Below are 17,094 nucleotides of genomic sequence, written 5' to 3' on the forward strand. Positions count from 1 at the left end.
AGAATTTTGCTTTTTGGTGTTTGTAGAAACTAATGTGATTTTAAGATTTTTTTAAAATTATTGTTTTAATATTGCAAACTGTCATTGTTCTGTTAAATATAAATTGTGAAGCTTTGATTCATTTCAGCTTTGTTGTAACTTAGGGCCAGATTCCAAGCTCTGCATAAAGTGTACATCCTTCTGCTAAACTGGACTGTATCAGCCTTACAAAGTCCTTAGCATGAAGGGGGCTTCTATAAATAGCAACAGTAGTAGTTTGAACGGATGGAAAGTGTCTGCTATTCCCTGGAAGTTCACATTCATTTCTTTCATTTATTGAGATGTTTTACCACTTCTTTAGAGAGGTGTGCCTCTATTCAGTCTGCTTGACATCTAAAGGGTGTGATATTGGACAGTTACAAATGCACCTGTGGTTTAAGGGGAGACATTAGGCAGACTGAGAAGTCAGTCCCATTGGTCCATCTGCTACATTAAAACAGAGCTGAATTAATGTAGACTTGAGTAGCTGGACTGGTGAAAGCATAACTTATGAAAACTAAAATATAAACATTTCATTTAATGGGACTCTTACAACTTGAAGTGCAGAGAATACTGGGAGATGATAGTGCCTGGATGGACTGGCACTTATTAAGGGTTGGAGATTCAGTGCAGCCATCATTTGTACAACTTAGGTTTTATTAAAATCAGCAGGCATTTTACCTCTCATATTCACTACACTATCCCCTGTGCTATAAAAGCTCTCAGACAAGTACAGAGCATTTGTCAAATCTCACCATAAATTGTACATTTCTGTGAGCTTGTTGCAGCACACAGTTTCTTCAGAATTTCAGTCATCCATAGCAAATCAAAGCATTTTATCAAACCTTTTGTCAAATGAGTATGCAGTGATCCACAAAGCAAGTATTTTAGATTCCGGATTGTTAGGAGATTATGTAGGCTTACATGGACTAATATGAAAGTAAGCTCTTTCACATCTGTCCAGAAACTAATGTTATTTTTAAGTAACACTTCGGCATTCTTGTATGTTTCTTGCTGGCAAAGCCTTTTCTACTGTTGCAGATATTTACAATGCAGTCTTTGGATGACTGCAGCCACTGACTAGTAGAAAGTGTGAAAAGAGTAGTGTAAATCAGATCTAGTAGAAAAACACAGGTTAGAGTAATGGAAGTATTATGTTAAAAGAAGTAGAAGTATAAAATTTCACGTGCCGTTGTTCCTGGAAATACTTAGTTTATGTAGATATAAATTAAAAAGACAAAAAAAAAAAGAGAAAGGTCCATCATCAAAAAGCCAAGGAACACAAGGAAGAAAAGAGCCCTAAGTGATCAGATCCTGTGAGAGGCAGGCTGATTTCTATTACCCAATACATCAAAAAATTGTTTTAATTCCTTGATAAATTCTCCTTTTCTAAGAACCTCAGAGGATTCTTCAGTCTCAGCTTTAGTTGCAGTCCTGACCTTGGCACGCAGGTAGATACAGTAAAGGGGTGTAGTCAGCTACAAAAAAAGAAAGCCTCAGTCTATTGCTGTGCGGTGTGGCATCCCAAATTGCCATCATCAGGCTCATACACTGAATTCAGTGCTTCATAGTTGTGGTCATTGTCTGTCTCCCAACTGGTAAAGTAGGAGACACTGCACCAAAGGAAAGCTGCAGGTTTCATATCTGTTCTGTGTTTGAGCCCTTCCAAGTTAAGATAGTAATCTGATCCTTTCTATTCTAAGTGTAAAAAAAAATAAATAGTCCTGAAAGTAAAATTTAGAGCTCCCCAGTCTTAGACAACAGAGCTCATGGGCTACAAAACTCCTCCTCACTTTGTCTCAGATCTGTAAATCTCTCTGGACAGAGTGCAAGAGTTTTAACTGGCCAGATGGGCACTGTGATATCATATAATGTTGGAGACAGGCCTGGAATTAGGGTCACTCCAATGCATTTCACTTTGGAAAAGCAAAAGCACACTTCTGGACCAAGCTTAATTCCCAGGCTGATGTGGTGGTTGAGCTGTTGGGCCAGGGCAGAGCACCGATGGTGGAGGGCTGTGAGTGTGCCCAAGCTGCTGGCCACAGTGTCCTGCTGTGCCTGTGGCCTCCTCTGGCCTCTTGGGCCAGTACTGCCTTTGCCTCAGGAGCCCCTTTCTCACATCACTGCTTCAGGAAAAAAGCCATAAGGATGCAGTTCTCGATGTGAGGAGCAGTGAAGGTGTGTGGGAGTACGAACAGAAGAGACCAACTTGTGAGAGCCTTTAAAGCTGAGCTGTCAGCCAGTTCCACACTGGGTTCTTGGGCTCTGGGCTGAGCATCTGAAGTAGTGTCATGGCCTGCTGTTGTTAGGTATTGAAGATTTTCTCTTAGTGGGTGAGCCAAAACCCTGCTTGTTAGCACACACCCATGCCATGCTTCCTCAGGGCAGACACAGCTTTATTTAAAAACAATCCAGGTAGGTACTGCTCAAGCGGGTCTCATGAAAGGTCTTTATTAAACAGTAAACTGAACCCTTGGTAACTGGAGTTGCCAGTGCCTGTCAGAAATATTAATCTGAAAAAGGGAGATAGCTGCTGCTTTAATAAATATTATCCTCCACTGAAACATTTCCTAGAAGCTAAAACAGGAATATATTTTAGGAGATATTAATTGTGCTGTAAAGTTTCCTGCTGATTTGGTTTATGGCCTCTGCTCTTTTCTATCTACAAAACTTAGGTGGTCTTGTAGGGTTCCATGATGCTTATGTCTTTAATAATTCTCAGATGCTCCTTGGGAAAGTTACGCAGTAGGATAAATCTTATATGCGTTACTGTACAGTTTGTCAATAGGGAGTTCCAGGCTTTTCAAAAAAAGTATTTCTCTATTAAAATGAAGATGTGTCAGGAACACTGATTTTATGATGATGGATGCTGAATGAAAAGCTTTAGAATTGCTAGAGATGCATGTCAGTTATGTGTTGTTATACATTTTCTCTTGAGTTTTTTCCCCCCCTCATAATTTCCGGATGGATCTCTTTCTTTGGCAGGCTCCCAGAACAGCAAGTAACTATACTAGGCTTTTGGACATATGCTGTTAAAACTGATTGTCTGTGGCAGTGTTCAGACAGTTTATATATTCCCTGAAACTTATTTTAAAAGGTCTTTTTGTTCATCCTCTATCTTAAAAGCCAGTTTCAACAAGCATTACTGAGGTTTTGATTTACTGTTATGAGTGATGGTTTTAAATGTGCTGGTGCTTTCACGGGAAGATTAAAACCATACTCTTGTGTTATTTTTTTCCAACCCCTGCCTGCGATTTCAGGTACAAAAGGTAGATTGTACTTTTGCTGTACAAAGGCTTCTCTGAAATTCCCAATGACATTTAGGTATGGATTAATATTTTGATTATTTTTAGGCTAAGCGTTACTAAATACAAAGTCTGATTGCGTCGCAAATCTCTTACTCTGAGATTATTCATTCTTCTTATCTGTAAAAGGATCAGTCATTCCATAATTTTATTACGGTCAAATAATCAGCAGTAATATACCTGAATGGGATTATAAAATACTAAGAATCTATGAAAGCTCCAGCTTTGTTATTAATAGGATTAATAAAATTCTGAGGGTTCTGTCCATCAATTGTTCTATAGAAAACAACAGAGGTGACAAATTTGGGGAATGCTGAATCAGTGCTGAAATATTTGCACTAGGAAAATGCCAAACTAAGATTACAAATATTTTGTATTCATTAAGAATAAAGAGATATGGGTTTATATTCAGATTGGGTATCTAGAAAGATAATACTTTTAACCAGTCACCAGACAATACTGTCTCTCCATCCTTTTATTTAGACCTTTGAATTATGATCCATCCTGTAATACGGAGTTAGACAGTCTTGACCAGATACCCTGTAACCTTACTATGCCTTTGTCATATTTGCTAAGTCAACTAATAATATTTTTCAAGCACCTTCTGCATTCTTTGATAGAGAAGCAAATGCCTTTTGGTTCATTGTACTAGATTTTTGGGTAATGAAATTTCTAATCTGGATGCATTTAGATGAACTTGATGACTGATAAAAGTAGGAAATCTTAAAAAAATTACAGTAGCCTAAACATACAGTCACCTGTATGTTGGTGCCTCTTGCCTTATTGTTTAATTCTTCTAAATGCTATGTTGCTCCTGAAATACACATAGAGAGTTGAAGTTCTGTGTGGTTTACATTTCAATAGAATAGGTGCATAACAGCTGATTCTTAGCACCTCAACTGACAGAATCCTAACATGCAGAGGGCAAAGTTTGATCCATGGAACCGTTGATCTGCATGAGCTACTTATGCACTAACATGTACAATAAATGCACGAGGTACAAGAAATGTGCTATGGGATGACATTATAATGACAATATAAGGCTCCAGGTGGTCTCTTTAGACAAACAGAGCTTTCAAATTATAATACCTTGATGCTACATATGGAATGAAAGAAAGACCTTTTCTCCAATAATGTGTACAAAACCTGAAATTTTTAACTGCATACGTGTGCAGTAAAATGAAACCTCATGTTGACATAGCTCTGAAGTAAATAAAAAGATGATTATATCATTGCAGGTATTGACTAGTGTGCACTTAAATGATTTGCAGATTGCATTCCTCTGAAAGTGTTCTACAACAATTCTAGTTGGTTTATGTTCCTTTAGATTTACAAAGAAATTCCCTTAATCTCTTTTCCTAGTCTATTTGCAAAATAGGAATATACCTAAATGTAAAAAAATTATACCTTTCCAGTAAACATGACCAAGCATCTGCCAGAAGCTACCCTGAGGTAGGACATATATGCATGATGGTTGACCACAATGTTATCAAGCTATTTTTAATCAATACTTCTGTTCTGAGTCACTGTTCCATTAGTGACTTGTGTGATACTAACTCAATTTTTGGGTCAAGAAGCCTGTGCAGACCTTAAGATTTCCAACGCCTTTCTGAACAATTAATAATCTATCTGTGCAAATCAGGAATTTTGGCTTTTTGGAGACATGAAGTATCATTGTAAGTTTGAAATTAGAAAATAGCAAACAAAAAATTTTATATCAAGGTAATCAGGCAAGTCAAAACAGATGAAAGATGTTAAATGCTTCCCATTCCTAATCTCACTGCTCACGAAGGTGTCTCAGCATGACCTTCAGCATGTTCAGTCACTGTAGTGGAAAGTGTTTTCCTTCCTTGCCTAACATGCCCTGATGCAATTTCAATTCTATAGTTCTAGTCAGTCCCTTTAAAGCTAATATGTCAGATTCTGTTTTCTTCTTCAGAAATATTAGACCTGGGATATGAGCTTAAGCCATTTCCCTGTCATGGCAAGAAGGGCTCATGTGGTCTGAAGTACTGACTTGGTAGCTTCAGTTCTTTGAATAGAGATTGAAACAATGTAACTCTCACAGCACACTGGAAATAAGCAATTTGTGCACTGCATATTTACTTAATTAAAGGGAGCTTGAAACTGAGGGAATAACTGGTGAAAGGTAATGCCCATACTTGGCCACTGTGCAGTGTTTGCTACCTGGATGGGAGTTTGAAGCAGGGTTCTGCTTGGGCAGCCACCTGTGAGTTTGTTGCTGTTCTGCCCTTTGGTTATTTCATCCAGAGATGCTGTAGATACACTGTGCATTCAGAACTACAACAAATGCACCAAGAATTAAAATGGAATTGTCAAACTTTTTTTTTTTAAATGAGACACTTTTAAATTTCCTGGACCATTTGTTGATCCTCTAGGGGAGAATATATCTTTTGATGGTATTACATCAAGATTGTTGTGTAATTGGGTAGGTATTAATCCAAATGCAATTTATTTTTGTGTTTCAGGATCATTGTCTTGCACTGTCCAAAATACTTAGGCTTTGGATTTCAGCTTTGAGCTTACATAATAGGAGACATTAGAACACTGTGATTAAGGTTCATTTCATACCTGTCATGAATATTCATAAGTTATGGTGTTGTGCCTTTGCAACACGTAGATAATTATGGAATAAACTAGAAGATATAAGTTCTGTTGGACCATTTTCATGCTAGCTTTACTGGAATAAAAATAACCATCTGCATAGAATTAAAAGCATTCAATTGCACTTTTATCCATAAAACTGAAAAGGTTGAATGATGTATGGTTATTACTACATCTAAAATGTGTCTTTTGAGTGTCAATGTTGAATTGGTTTAAATTATCATTTTTGTTTTTTCTAGAATTTTTCTATAAATAGGATTTCTATTATGTATGTAAGGAAATAATTGGTTTTGCTTGTGTTTGGATTTTGAAATATTTACCAGTGGGTGATGGTAGAAATGCTCATTATTTGCTGAAAATTAACAGCAGCAGTAGTCCTGTGCAATTAATTTCACCATAGTATTTGGTCCAAGACGAAGTAAAAAGTGAATTAGTCATGTGTCCAATTTTTGCTTCCATTAGTTTGCTTCAAATGCTTTATCAGATATTGCTGATGCATATTCTTCTAAGTGAAAACAGTTAATAGTTCAACATATCTTAGCCTGCAAAAATTCATCTGGATGTGGTGGATATGCAATACACCTGGAAGGTATGTCAACTAATTTATGTCTGAGCTGATGCAGAGTTGACTTTTTGAACATAATCTTTCTTCAGTGTTTACTTGGGCCGAAATCGATTTTGTATGGAAACTTTTACAGCTTGTTTGGAATGAACTTGTGCTTATGATTTGTTTCCTAATAAGATGGTCTAGCTTAGTAACTGTGAAAGCTGCCTTTACCTGATGCATTTTATGGTCCTTTTGCCCAGATTAAAGAGATAAGAAATGCAAATCCGCAGGTAACTACTAAACTTGCAGAGCTTTTTAGATTGCCAGTGAGAGATGAAGTGGATAAGTTTGATCCTCATGATGTAGCGTCTGTTCTATAAACAAACAAAACGTCTCATACACAGATGTTTGTTTGGAAATTTTCCCAAAAAAATGCTTTCATAAATTAAAACCCCCAAAATTTGAATGTATTTTGTAGCTTGGCAACCAGAAGATGTGCAAGCACTGTCAGAGAAATGCTGGTCCTACATTTCATTACCCTGTCTTTAATGCAGAGGACACAGTTATGCTGTGTTGTATCTTTTATAGCGATATCAGGGTGCTGGTTTTTACAACATGGGAAGAAGAAATAGAAGATTCAGCAGGACAGGAACATTTCTATGTTAGTAGCCAAAACAATAAAATCTGCCCTAGAATTACTACTTTCCAGCAGCATTAATTCCAACAAAGACATAAAAGTACTGTTGAGCAGCTTACACATTAATAGATGGGGATGTAGAATAATCCCTTTTAAGGTGCAGGGTGGGGCAAAGGGATAATGGTTTATGACTGCTACTGGCTGGCAAAATGTTGTGTGTAAATGATAGAAAGGAGTAATCACTGCTTGATCACTGCTTGACATGTTGCTAGTTTGTAGTTCTTTTTTTTTTTTTTTATTTCATCTGTTTCCTAAGTTTTCTCTAAATGTGGAACCTTTTGAAATCCACTTGTGAGTGGTGTATAAACTCATCCTACTATTCATTAAAAGGATTACTGAGTGTACCTCTTGTTTTAAGCTTTGAAAGTATACCCTCTGGGTCCTAAGCTTCGTTTTTTTTGTACACTGATTGTCAAAATCATCCACATCTATGCAACAAAATTCTGACATATGACCAGATAGCCTTATGCTGTCAGCACTGCTCTGGCCACAAGTTCAAAACACAGCACCATGCAAACTGCTATGAAGAAAACTAGCTCTGTCCCAGCTAAAACTTGTACAGTGTCTGAAAAGAAGTGGTAAAGTCAACAGACAAAGAATTAATGTAGCAAATAGAGGTGGGTTGCTGTCCTAGCCTGACCAGAAGAGATCAAAAGTTCCCATGTGAGCTACCAAGCAGTTGTGTGTTGCCTGTAAGTGCTTTGGCACAATAAGGAAAGTAACAGACTGGCCATTAGCATGGTGTATTTCAGTGTACCACCAGTGGTTGTCATGGATGAATATGCAGCCTTGACGTTACTGAGAACTGGGCCTATGGTTCTGTCTTGTACATTTCTGCAGTTATCCTTAACATATAGCAGCAGTCAGTGCTCATTTTGTATGTATGGCTATGTCCTCTGAACTTGTATAAATAAACCAAGGAAATGCTGTTTCTTTCTAGAAGATATGACACTTGAATAAAGTGAAATGTCATCTCTTTGCTCTGCAATGGAGGCATTACCATTATATTGAGCTGAGGATCAGTGCAATTTGGTTTTGTCTGCCTAGCAAGCTGAAGAGCTTCATGCTGGACCTATGGCCCTCTACAGAGGGCTAACCCAACCATATACATACATAACTGCTCCTCAAGTTGATGTCGTGAAAACTGTATTGGGTTTATTCTTTAATACACTGATTACATTAAATTATTCAGTAGCAGAGAGACCAGGCACAGCCGAGTAACTTTTGCCATGCTCGTGGCATGTGGACTGCTGTTCATAACTTTGAGAAGGTAAAAACTGACCTACTGAACTTGATGGTGCAAAAGGTGGAAAGGGGAAAAAGAAAATTACATATCCCTCTGATGACTGATAAATCCTATTTAATCCTTCCAATTTATTTTCCTGTCTTTCAAAAGCCTATGTGAACACATTGTCAACATTTTCCATTTTTTCTTTGAAGTAATGCAGATAGTTGGTTTGGTGCATCTCCTGCCTTGAGGATTCTCCTCTTTTTCTTTGCCAGGTTCCCCAAGTCATCATTCACACAACTTGCTTTATGTGATTACTGTTCTATTCTCACCTCCAAGATGCCGTTTAGTTTGAACTTGAACAGAGAATTTTGCTTTTGGTAGTGTAAGCTAAGGTTGTTTCAGTTTCTTTCCTTCTTGTCACTCACCCCCTCCAAAGTTTGTATGTTTCTGAAGTCAGCCTTCTGGAAGAACATGAGACACCACAGACAATCATAATTCTGTGTTAATGAAATTATTTGTCAGAGAACTAAAATTCTGAAGCAAAGTTTTTAGTTAATTAAATACTAGAAAAATACCAAAAACTGCAACAAGCCCTGCTACTTTGAGATTAAGTTCCATCTATTTGAATCTCAGCTTTCAGTATTATGCAGATTTCCTGCATTAACAATAAAGTCTAAAAACCAAGAATGAATGAAAAGCATGTTCTGATCAGCTAACCATGAAAGCTAAAAACCTGTAGTTCAGCACCTGTCTACAAACCAAAAGTCATAGAATAAATTTTCAGGTTGTGGTCTTGTAGTGCTGAGTAGTGGGAAGTTAAATAATTGCTGCTGTAACTATTTAAATGCATTTTCTGTGATCTAATTTTAAAGCTTTAGCTTTAAATGATCACTCTGCATTCCTCCTTTACCATGCCCAGTACCTCCACGTAGACATAGCTACATAATTCATTTTGCCCTTGCTTTAAGGTAGACCAAAGTGCTAGTACCATTGGACTGTGAATCAGGAAGTTAGGACTAAAAATGTGTGATTTATTTGAAACTCAGGTCAATGCTGTTGAGGTTAATGTCCAGCTGGTGTGAAATAGGTCTCTGAAGGCACAGACTAGGACTGATCTAGGCTGAAAGTGCTGCCTGTTGCTGCCATTGAGGGTTTCCTATATTTGTGCAAATATTCTACACTTCAGGATAGCAATATACAGCAAACAGAACATGTGCACTGGGTTGTTGTGTATTGCACCCTGGGCTGTGCTTTTTTGCACACTGTTGTGTGTTCAGTTGCTTCAGTTTATTTTTGTCACAGAAAATGTATATACCAAAACTGAAGGGATTTAGAGTAGTCCCTTTTAAGGTGAAGGGTAGGGGAAAGGGATAATGCTTACTGCTGCTACTGGCTGGCAAAGTGTTGTATGTCAATTAATGTATTTTGCCTTTTTCTGGACAGATGGTAGTTTAAGGCAATCCTAAAGGTATTTCTTCCCATTATGACTTTGTAAAGCTAAAGCAGCACAGCAAATTGTCACTTTGTACACTGTTCTCAATGGGACATGGTTTTTGACTGCTGGGTTGCTGCAAAGCACTAAAACTGAGTTATAGCTTAGTGCTGTATCCTGGTGAATCAATGTTTACAAGTGTCTGCAATCATACAGATCGGATTTCTGAGTGACCTGCCTGTGAAGAATAATCATTTCAGGCATCTTAATCTCCCTTCCTTTAGCACAGATGTCTAAAAATAAAGGCCATGGTTGTGCTTCATTTTGTGAAATCCAGCATGCAACTTTTAACTTGGCCGACTTCAGTGGATCCATGAAACCACCACTTCCTCCCAGCTCCCAAAGAAAATAATGTTCCTGACTCACGTCTCCAGCTCCGAGTGGCTGAAGGGCTTTCTATTTTGTCCTTTGCCAGCCTCCTTTTGCTGATAAAGAGTTGCTATTTGCTCTAAGAAACAGCTTGATATGCACTTCTGCAGTGACTGGGTAATATTACTGTCCAAATACAGCAGCTGAGGTGCCCTTTGAAACTGAGAAGCCCTAACACCCACCTTGGCAGGATTGACTCAGCATATTTGAAATTTCAACTTTGCTGCTGGCCCCTATATTGTATCAGTTTTGGGGTTTGAAATTTAGCCTTGGATCAAACTTGTTTCTGAAGTTATATTTATAACAAAAGCGGGAGAATAAAGTTATATTAAAAGAAAACTTACATAAAATTCCTGAGAAGCAATGGATTAGGTTGCTAAGGACTCCCCAAGCCCCTGGTTTTTCAATTATGAATAAGAAAGCAATATGAGCAGCAGCTGACTTGCTGATCTCTGTCTTTGCTTAGAAGTCAGAGCTCAGGCATTAATTCAGAGGACTGAATGCTTTTTTTCACTAGAGCCTTTACAGTTCTGCCATTCACAGTTAATATTGATACTCTGCAGGGCAGGAAATATTACTGGAGAAAGAATGCATCAAGGCCGATGGTGCTTTTAATGGAATTAGTAGAAGCTTAACCATTTCTTGTAAAAGGAGGAAGGTTAGACCAAAAAAGATCTATGTGTTAAATATGAATCTGTATGATACAGATTTACTCACACCATTTTGAGTATATTTTAAAATGATTGCCTCTTATTTTCTAGGGCATTGTCTTGATTTCAGACTCTCTGTAATTAGTTTCTATTTATGGAACAGATCAAGATAAGTAGCTTGCAGATGTCTAAAAGATATATGTTTTTGCATGTAAGAGTTTTCTTGCTTTATTCTTATGCAAATGCTTAATTATTAATGGTTTTTAAAGGGCCACAGGAGGTAGACCGACTTTTTTTTTTTTTTCTCTGTATGGTTAATACCAGCAGTTTGGTTTTTTGCTTTCATTTGTAAGTACTTCAAACTCTGGCATAGAAAGGAAAAAATGGCTTTTATGTATTTAAACACACATAAAGATTAAAAGAATTGCAATCCTCATTTTTTAGTCACCCAAATCATGATAATGGATCTGCAATATGAAAGTTCTGTTTTACAAAGTGTTATTACCAGGATTTGTTTCTATTTTTCATCTTGGAAAAAAATTTCAAACCTAAATTCTTATTACATATTTTTAAGTTTCCTTATGTTATAAACACTTCTGTATCTCAAGAGGTAAAGTAGTTTATTGTTTTTGACTCAATACAATTCTTTCAGGCAGCTATGCTACTGAATTTTTAGTAAAATAATGTGTGTAATTAAAAAAAAAAATTAAATGATAAATAGAAGTGCTATCACCCTGATCACAAAGTTGTGTGTCTAAATGCATGTTCTTGTGCACTGTGTTCTGTATGCTAGTGTTCAATATTCTATTTTGTATAAATTCAGTATCAGTTAAAAGACCTTTGTAGTGCAAATAAAATGTAACTATTCCATTTTAATGTGATGTCAATAATGAAGTGGTAAATACATAAACCAAAGCATTTAAGGCGTGTAGGTATTCAAAGTACCACATTAGTGTAGAAATAAAAGACAACATGAACACTGAGATATTTAAAGTGTGAGCCCTTTTAGAGAGCAACAGCAACCTCCCTCCTCAACCTTCAATTGACCTCATGTACCACACTGCCTTAAATATGGGATAATAATGGAAATATCCTTTATTTATAGTATCCTGTAGAAAAAATGGGTTTTAGCATTAGCTTTTGTATTTGTGCTATTCAAAATTTCTCAATAAATTCATTTCAGCCTTTATATTGTATCTTCCATTTTGGATTGTAAGGAGAGAGAGTGCTTTCTTAGGTTTTCTTTTCCTGTTAAACACTTACATTTAGTGTAAAAAGTGAAATCCAAATCTTTAATCATTAACAGGCCAAAGAACTGTTGAAGAATAAAAAAAGTCAGTCAACACAGTTTAATAAAAGCTACATAATCAAATGAAATTATATATTAGTGTTCATCTATACTGTTGTATTATCGATAAAGATCTAACCCATCTATAAGTCATAGAGTTATGTAGGTACTTACCATTTTAAAAGCAGCATCAAGTGGAATTGGTGAAAAATCCCCACGGTGTAATCGATAATTGTTTAAAATGATGAGCCTTTATGGTAATATTTTCAAGTGCACCATCTGAAATCACATGAAATTTACCAAAAGTTGTGTATTTTGTTGAAAAAAACATTGCTCAGACATTTATTAACCATAAAATCTATGTCTGTTGCCTTCTACAGAGTACAAGGAGAGTGATTTATTTTGAAAATGTCTTTTAGCTGGGTAACTAGGTAACTTACACTGTGCTACATGAAAGAGTTTGGACTGCATTTTGTGAAGCTGAATTCCAGTGCAATGAGTGAAGGAAGCAGATGGAATAAGAGGAGGACAGATGGGTATCAAAAAAACTGCAGCTGCCATTTTCAGTACCTGTGCATTAACTGCCATAAATCAATTTATTTTCATTTACTGAAACAGGAAAATCATAGATTATTAAGCCAAAGCACTACAGGTCCCAGAACCACTGTGTGTTGAAAGCATCTGTTTGTAGTAGTTAATAAGGGTTCTAAATGAGTGACATCTGAGAATAAGTTTCTGTGGATAAGAAAGTCACCCCCAGTCCAGTCATTTCATTCTGCCAGGGAGATTTAATCTCTCATCCCGTAGGGGGAAGATTAGTTGGGTATTAGTTGCTACGTTGGACAGCTTTAATGTTTTCCTTGTGGACAAGAGGTGGGCTACTGAAGTGATGCAGTGAGTGCTAAGGGACTGCTCTGCCACAAGGCTTCAAGCAGCCTGGGAAGGAGCTGAATCTACAGAGCCCAGAAAAAAGGCTGAGAGTACAGGAGGCCACTTTCTCCTGCAGCAGCTTTGAATTGCAAGACATGAAATGGTGGTTTAGAAAAGCAAAACATTTTTACTATATATATTGATACACCAGTAGTCCTTGTTTGCTGCATGGTGCAGCTGCTCTTTCACATACTTGACCTTGGCCTAATTTGATCATCCCTGTGGTTAAACAGGAAGTTCAGTTGAGAGCCAAATAATTTCTCTCTACCCCTCACCCTATCAGTTACTGCTAGCTTGTCGATGATACTGTTGAATTTTTATATGAACACCTGTCCATTAGAAATTGGATGGTGTCCATCCAGACAATTTACATTTATTTTAGAATGTCTTACAATTAGCAGACTCAGAAAATTGTAAAATGCAAATAGAAATCACCCTTGTATTAGAAATACATGAGAAATGAAGAAATACAGGTCAGAATGTGTAATTGCTCTCTTTCTTGTTGAATTTATATCAAGGAGTTTTATGCCTAGAGGCACTGTATGAAATTGGTATTATATTTTGTTGCAACAAAGGCAGAAATCTGAAAAAGTCTGTAAATTGAGTATCTTGGAATTGGTTTTCTGTCAGATTTTTATCACACTTCCTTTTGAATTTTCCTGTGAATAGTTTGAATTAAAAATTCACATTTAAAAAAAATCTGCTAATTTTCTAATTTAAAAAAAATAGGGGTTCAAATGATTACTTTTTATAATAAAATGTAACTAAAATATGGTGGTTTGTGATCATATGTAAAAAGATTGGTCAGGCTTTGCCCATCAATCTATTTAATGCAATTTGGAGATTAATGTGGTAAACCCTGAAGTTTTTGCCTTTGCTACCTGTTTGTAGATTACCTTCCCAATACTGCCGTATTCAAGGTGAGCATTGTAGGGCCAGCTGTTATCCATGCTGAGAGGCTTGGCTACACTCTTCAGCCATCAACAAATCCTGTTCAAAATGCATCTTCTCTCCCCATTAAGCAAATCTCTGTTGGATTGGGATGTAGCCTACGAATTGGGTAAATAGTTCAGAAGGAGTGTGGTGGGATAAAAATGATGCAAGATGGTTTGCCTTGGTTTCATAACTCATCTCTCACTTTCCAGTCTGAGTTTTGAATAAAATAAGTGTGAAGTATTTCCTTTAAGCAGGTAGGAGATAAACTGTAAACTGCACAGCATTCTTAAGCTATTGATCCAAAAGAGACAGTTTAAAATCTTGACCAGGGTCAAAAGAGTGAGAAACTATTTCTGATTTTTGTAATTTAAAGATGGAAAGGAATTACAACTTATTAATTCTAGAAGCATAGAATTGCTTTACAGTTAAACTCAGACTTGAATTTATGATTTACTGCTGTAATACTTTTGAAAACAAACATCCTTGCAGAACATGCAGTAGTAACTATTCAATCCCTATTAGATGTAATGGCCACTAATGAGTCTGCCCCAACAGATAACCCTTCAGCCCCTTGAAATCTGACAGTGTGTAGTGTCAGAAGCATCTTGATAACCAGTATAGAAGAGCAGTGTAATTATTTTGGTGTATATAAGTTAGACTCGAAGAATCCTGGGAAAGGGAAAAGGCTGTGCTGCTGTCAATACTTCTCATCAGTAAGTTTAAGTGATGTGCAATTTCATTTATGTATTTTATTTGTATTCAGCCCAGGATGAGATTGCCTTTTCTCAAACTGCCTGATCATTTTGAATTCCCTGGAGGGAATGCTTTTAGAAGAGACAGCAATCTTGCACAATGCTCTTGCTGATGACAAAGTGTGGGACTTCTTGCCCTGATATATAGGCAGTAAGGATGCATATGCAGTGCAGAGAAGAGGGCTCTTTGTTAAAGACCTCCAGGCAGACCTCAGCTACCATGTGCTGAAGACTGTTACCCATGGACTAAGGCAAATCTAAGTTGCAGCAAAGAGGAAAACTCTCTAAAGTGGTCAAAACTCAAGTACTTGATCTTGTTTCTACCCACAGTGAAAGATGGTGTGCTGGTTTAAGTGTTTCCTGGAGCTCCCACCCTTGGGGGTTTGGTTACACTGTTCGGCTCGTACACTTCAGCTTATTAAGGTAATGCCAGGCAGTGGTGAAACAGCTGTGGGGCACACGTGGCAAATGAAAGGTCATAATCTTCTTACAAGTACAGATGGGAATAAATGCCCAGTATTCACTGGTTTTGGGGCATCTGTCAAGAGTTGAGTGTCCAGCAAAATTACCATATAAGGAATTACTCTTCCTAAAGAGTTTCTTCCTGTATTTTTGTCAGGCATCCAATCATTTGTAGTCAAGCTGAGCTTCATCAGGTAATCCAACAGTTGAAACAAATGTATTCTGTTCACCATGTGTATGCAATATGTATGAATTAGTGTAAGGGACTTGTAAGTAAGTTAACTGAACAGCAGATTCAATTCTGCATATGGAATTAGAATTTTATATTTAAGTTGTAGGTATTACATTTTGAAATAATGAAAAACCTTTCAAGTAAGTTACTTTAGTCTGGTTCTACTTTATTATTTCCCTGTTAAGTAAAAATTAAAGTTCAAGGTATTTGTTGGTGTTAACACCATTTCTGTTATATCTTTGACATTCTCACTATTCTTAGTTACTTATTCCAAAATATTAAAAAAAAAAAAAAAATCTAGGCACTGGGCAAGCACTTTTTCTCCTTTCACTGATGGTTCCTGTTGAGATTATTGAGATTGAAACTTCTTTATGAGGGGAAACATGGAGGTATAAAGGCTTGAGGCAAGTGTAAAAATTTTTAAGTCAATGGTCAAAGCTAGTTTAGATCACTGGGCATGGGCTTGAGTGAATGTAGGGACAAGCTGAGAGGAGGTGGTTAGGTCCATACAATGAAAAATAAACTTAGATGAACAGGAATATGATGAAGAAAAGTGTAAATGAAGGTATAAAGAAACTTAGTCTGAAGACAGAACAATGATTATTATAGACAGCATAGCAAAAAAACCAAAGGAACACATAGGAAAAAAAATAATTCAAGTGGAAAAGGGTTGAGGGGTTTCCTGAAGATTAACACCTGTCTGACTTCTTTTGTTCCAGACTCTGATTCCATGATCCCCCATACTTTTTTTAAAATTTCTCACTAAATAGTCACATGAAAAAAATCACAGCAATTAATCAGAAAACATGGAATGTAAAGCTTTTTGTGTGAAGAGACGGAATGTAGGGACAGTATCCAGAAAGATTTCCAGAACACTGAAGAAGAAATAGGATGGAGAGTCTGAAGATATTTTTCTGAATATTTAGCTCTAACAGTCAAGTGTTAATAATTTAAAATGATAGAAACAGGAATCAAAGTACCTAGTTGTTTGTATATGGTTAGTAAAGGACCACCTCTGGATGAAATAATTTTTAAAATATCCAGTTCTGAATATCTGACAATACTTTTTTCTGCCTTTAGACAACTATTTTAGCAGAATAATAACTCATGTTTTTTTCCTTGGATACTTTAAAAATTTATGTATATAAAATTTCCTATAAATACAAAATACTGGGTACAGACACAAATAGGAAAATGTTAAGCAAAGAAGCTTTGTAAGGAACCTGATTTTCTGATGATGAATGTTCTGCAGAATGGCTATCATGATGCATCCTCCTTCTTAGCAATAGGAGAGGGATGTATAACTAAATATCTCATCAGAACAATGTAGATGATGTTTAAGGCACATTCATTTTCCCCAGCCCTTTTCTTCCCCCAGACATGTAGCTTGCTAAAGAATTTATCACTGCAAAGGATGATGCCTAATGTATGACATATTTAGTACTAGCTGTCTTTCACAGATATTTGTGTGACTTTATTCCCTTGACTCCATCTAAAAGGAAAGGTGGAAGATCATATGCCATTGTGTGTCCTTGCATTGGAAAGCAGGTGTTCCAAAGC

General features: G+C 36.7%; 1 protein-coding gene across 2 annotated transcripts in view; it reads right to left on the bottom strand.

Annotated features, from left to right (window-relative positions):
- The window catches only part of B3GALT1 (beta-1,3-galactosyltransferase 1), a 185,724-nt gene that overhangs the window by 39,933 nt on the left and 128,697 nt on the right, over nt 1-17,094 (bottom strand). The window contains exons 4-6 of one of the 2 annotated variants that reach the window (XR_011151962.1): nt 12,397-12,501; nt 12,198-12,249; nt 8,319-8,884 (exon numbers count right to left, since the gene is read on the bottom strand). The gene's annotated coding sequence lies outside the window, so the exon portion shown is untranslated. Of the gene's footprint in view, nt 1-8,318; nt 8,885-12,197; nt 12,250-12,396; nt 12,502-17,094 lie in introns of those variants that run through there. The other variant, XM_069020768.1, reaches the window with a different exon arrangement.

The sequence above is a fragment of the Aphelocoma coerulescens genome, chromosome 7 (genome assembly GCF_041296385.1).
Source record: "Aphelocoma coerulescens isolate FSJ_1873_10779 chromosome 7, UR_Acoe_1.0, whole genome shotgun sequence".
NCBI classification, from domain to species: Eukaryota; Metazoa; Chordata; class Aves; order Passeriformes; family Corvidae; genus Aphelocoma; species Aphelocoma coerulescens.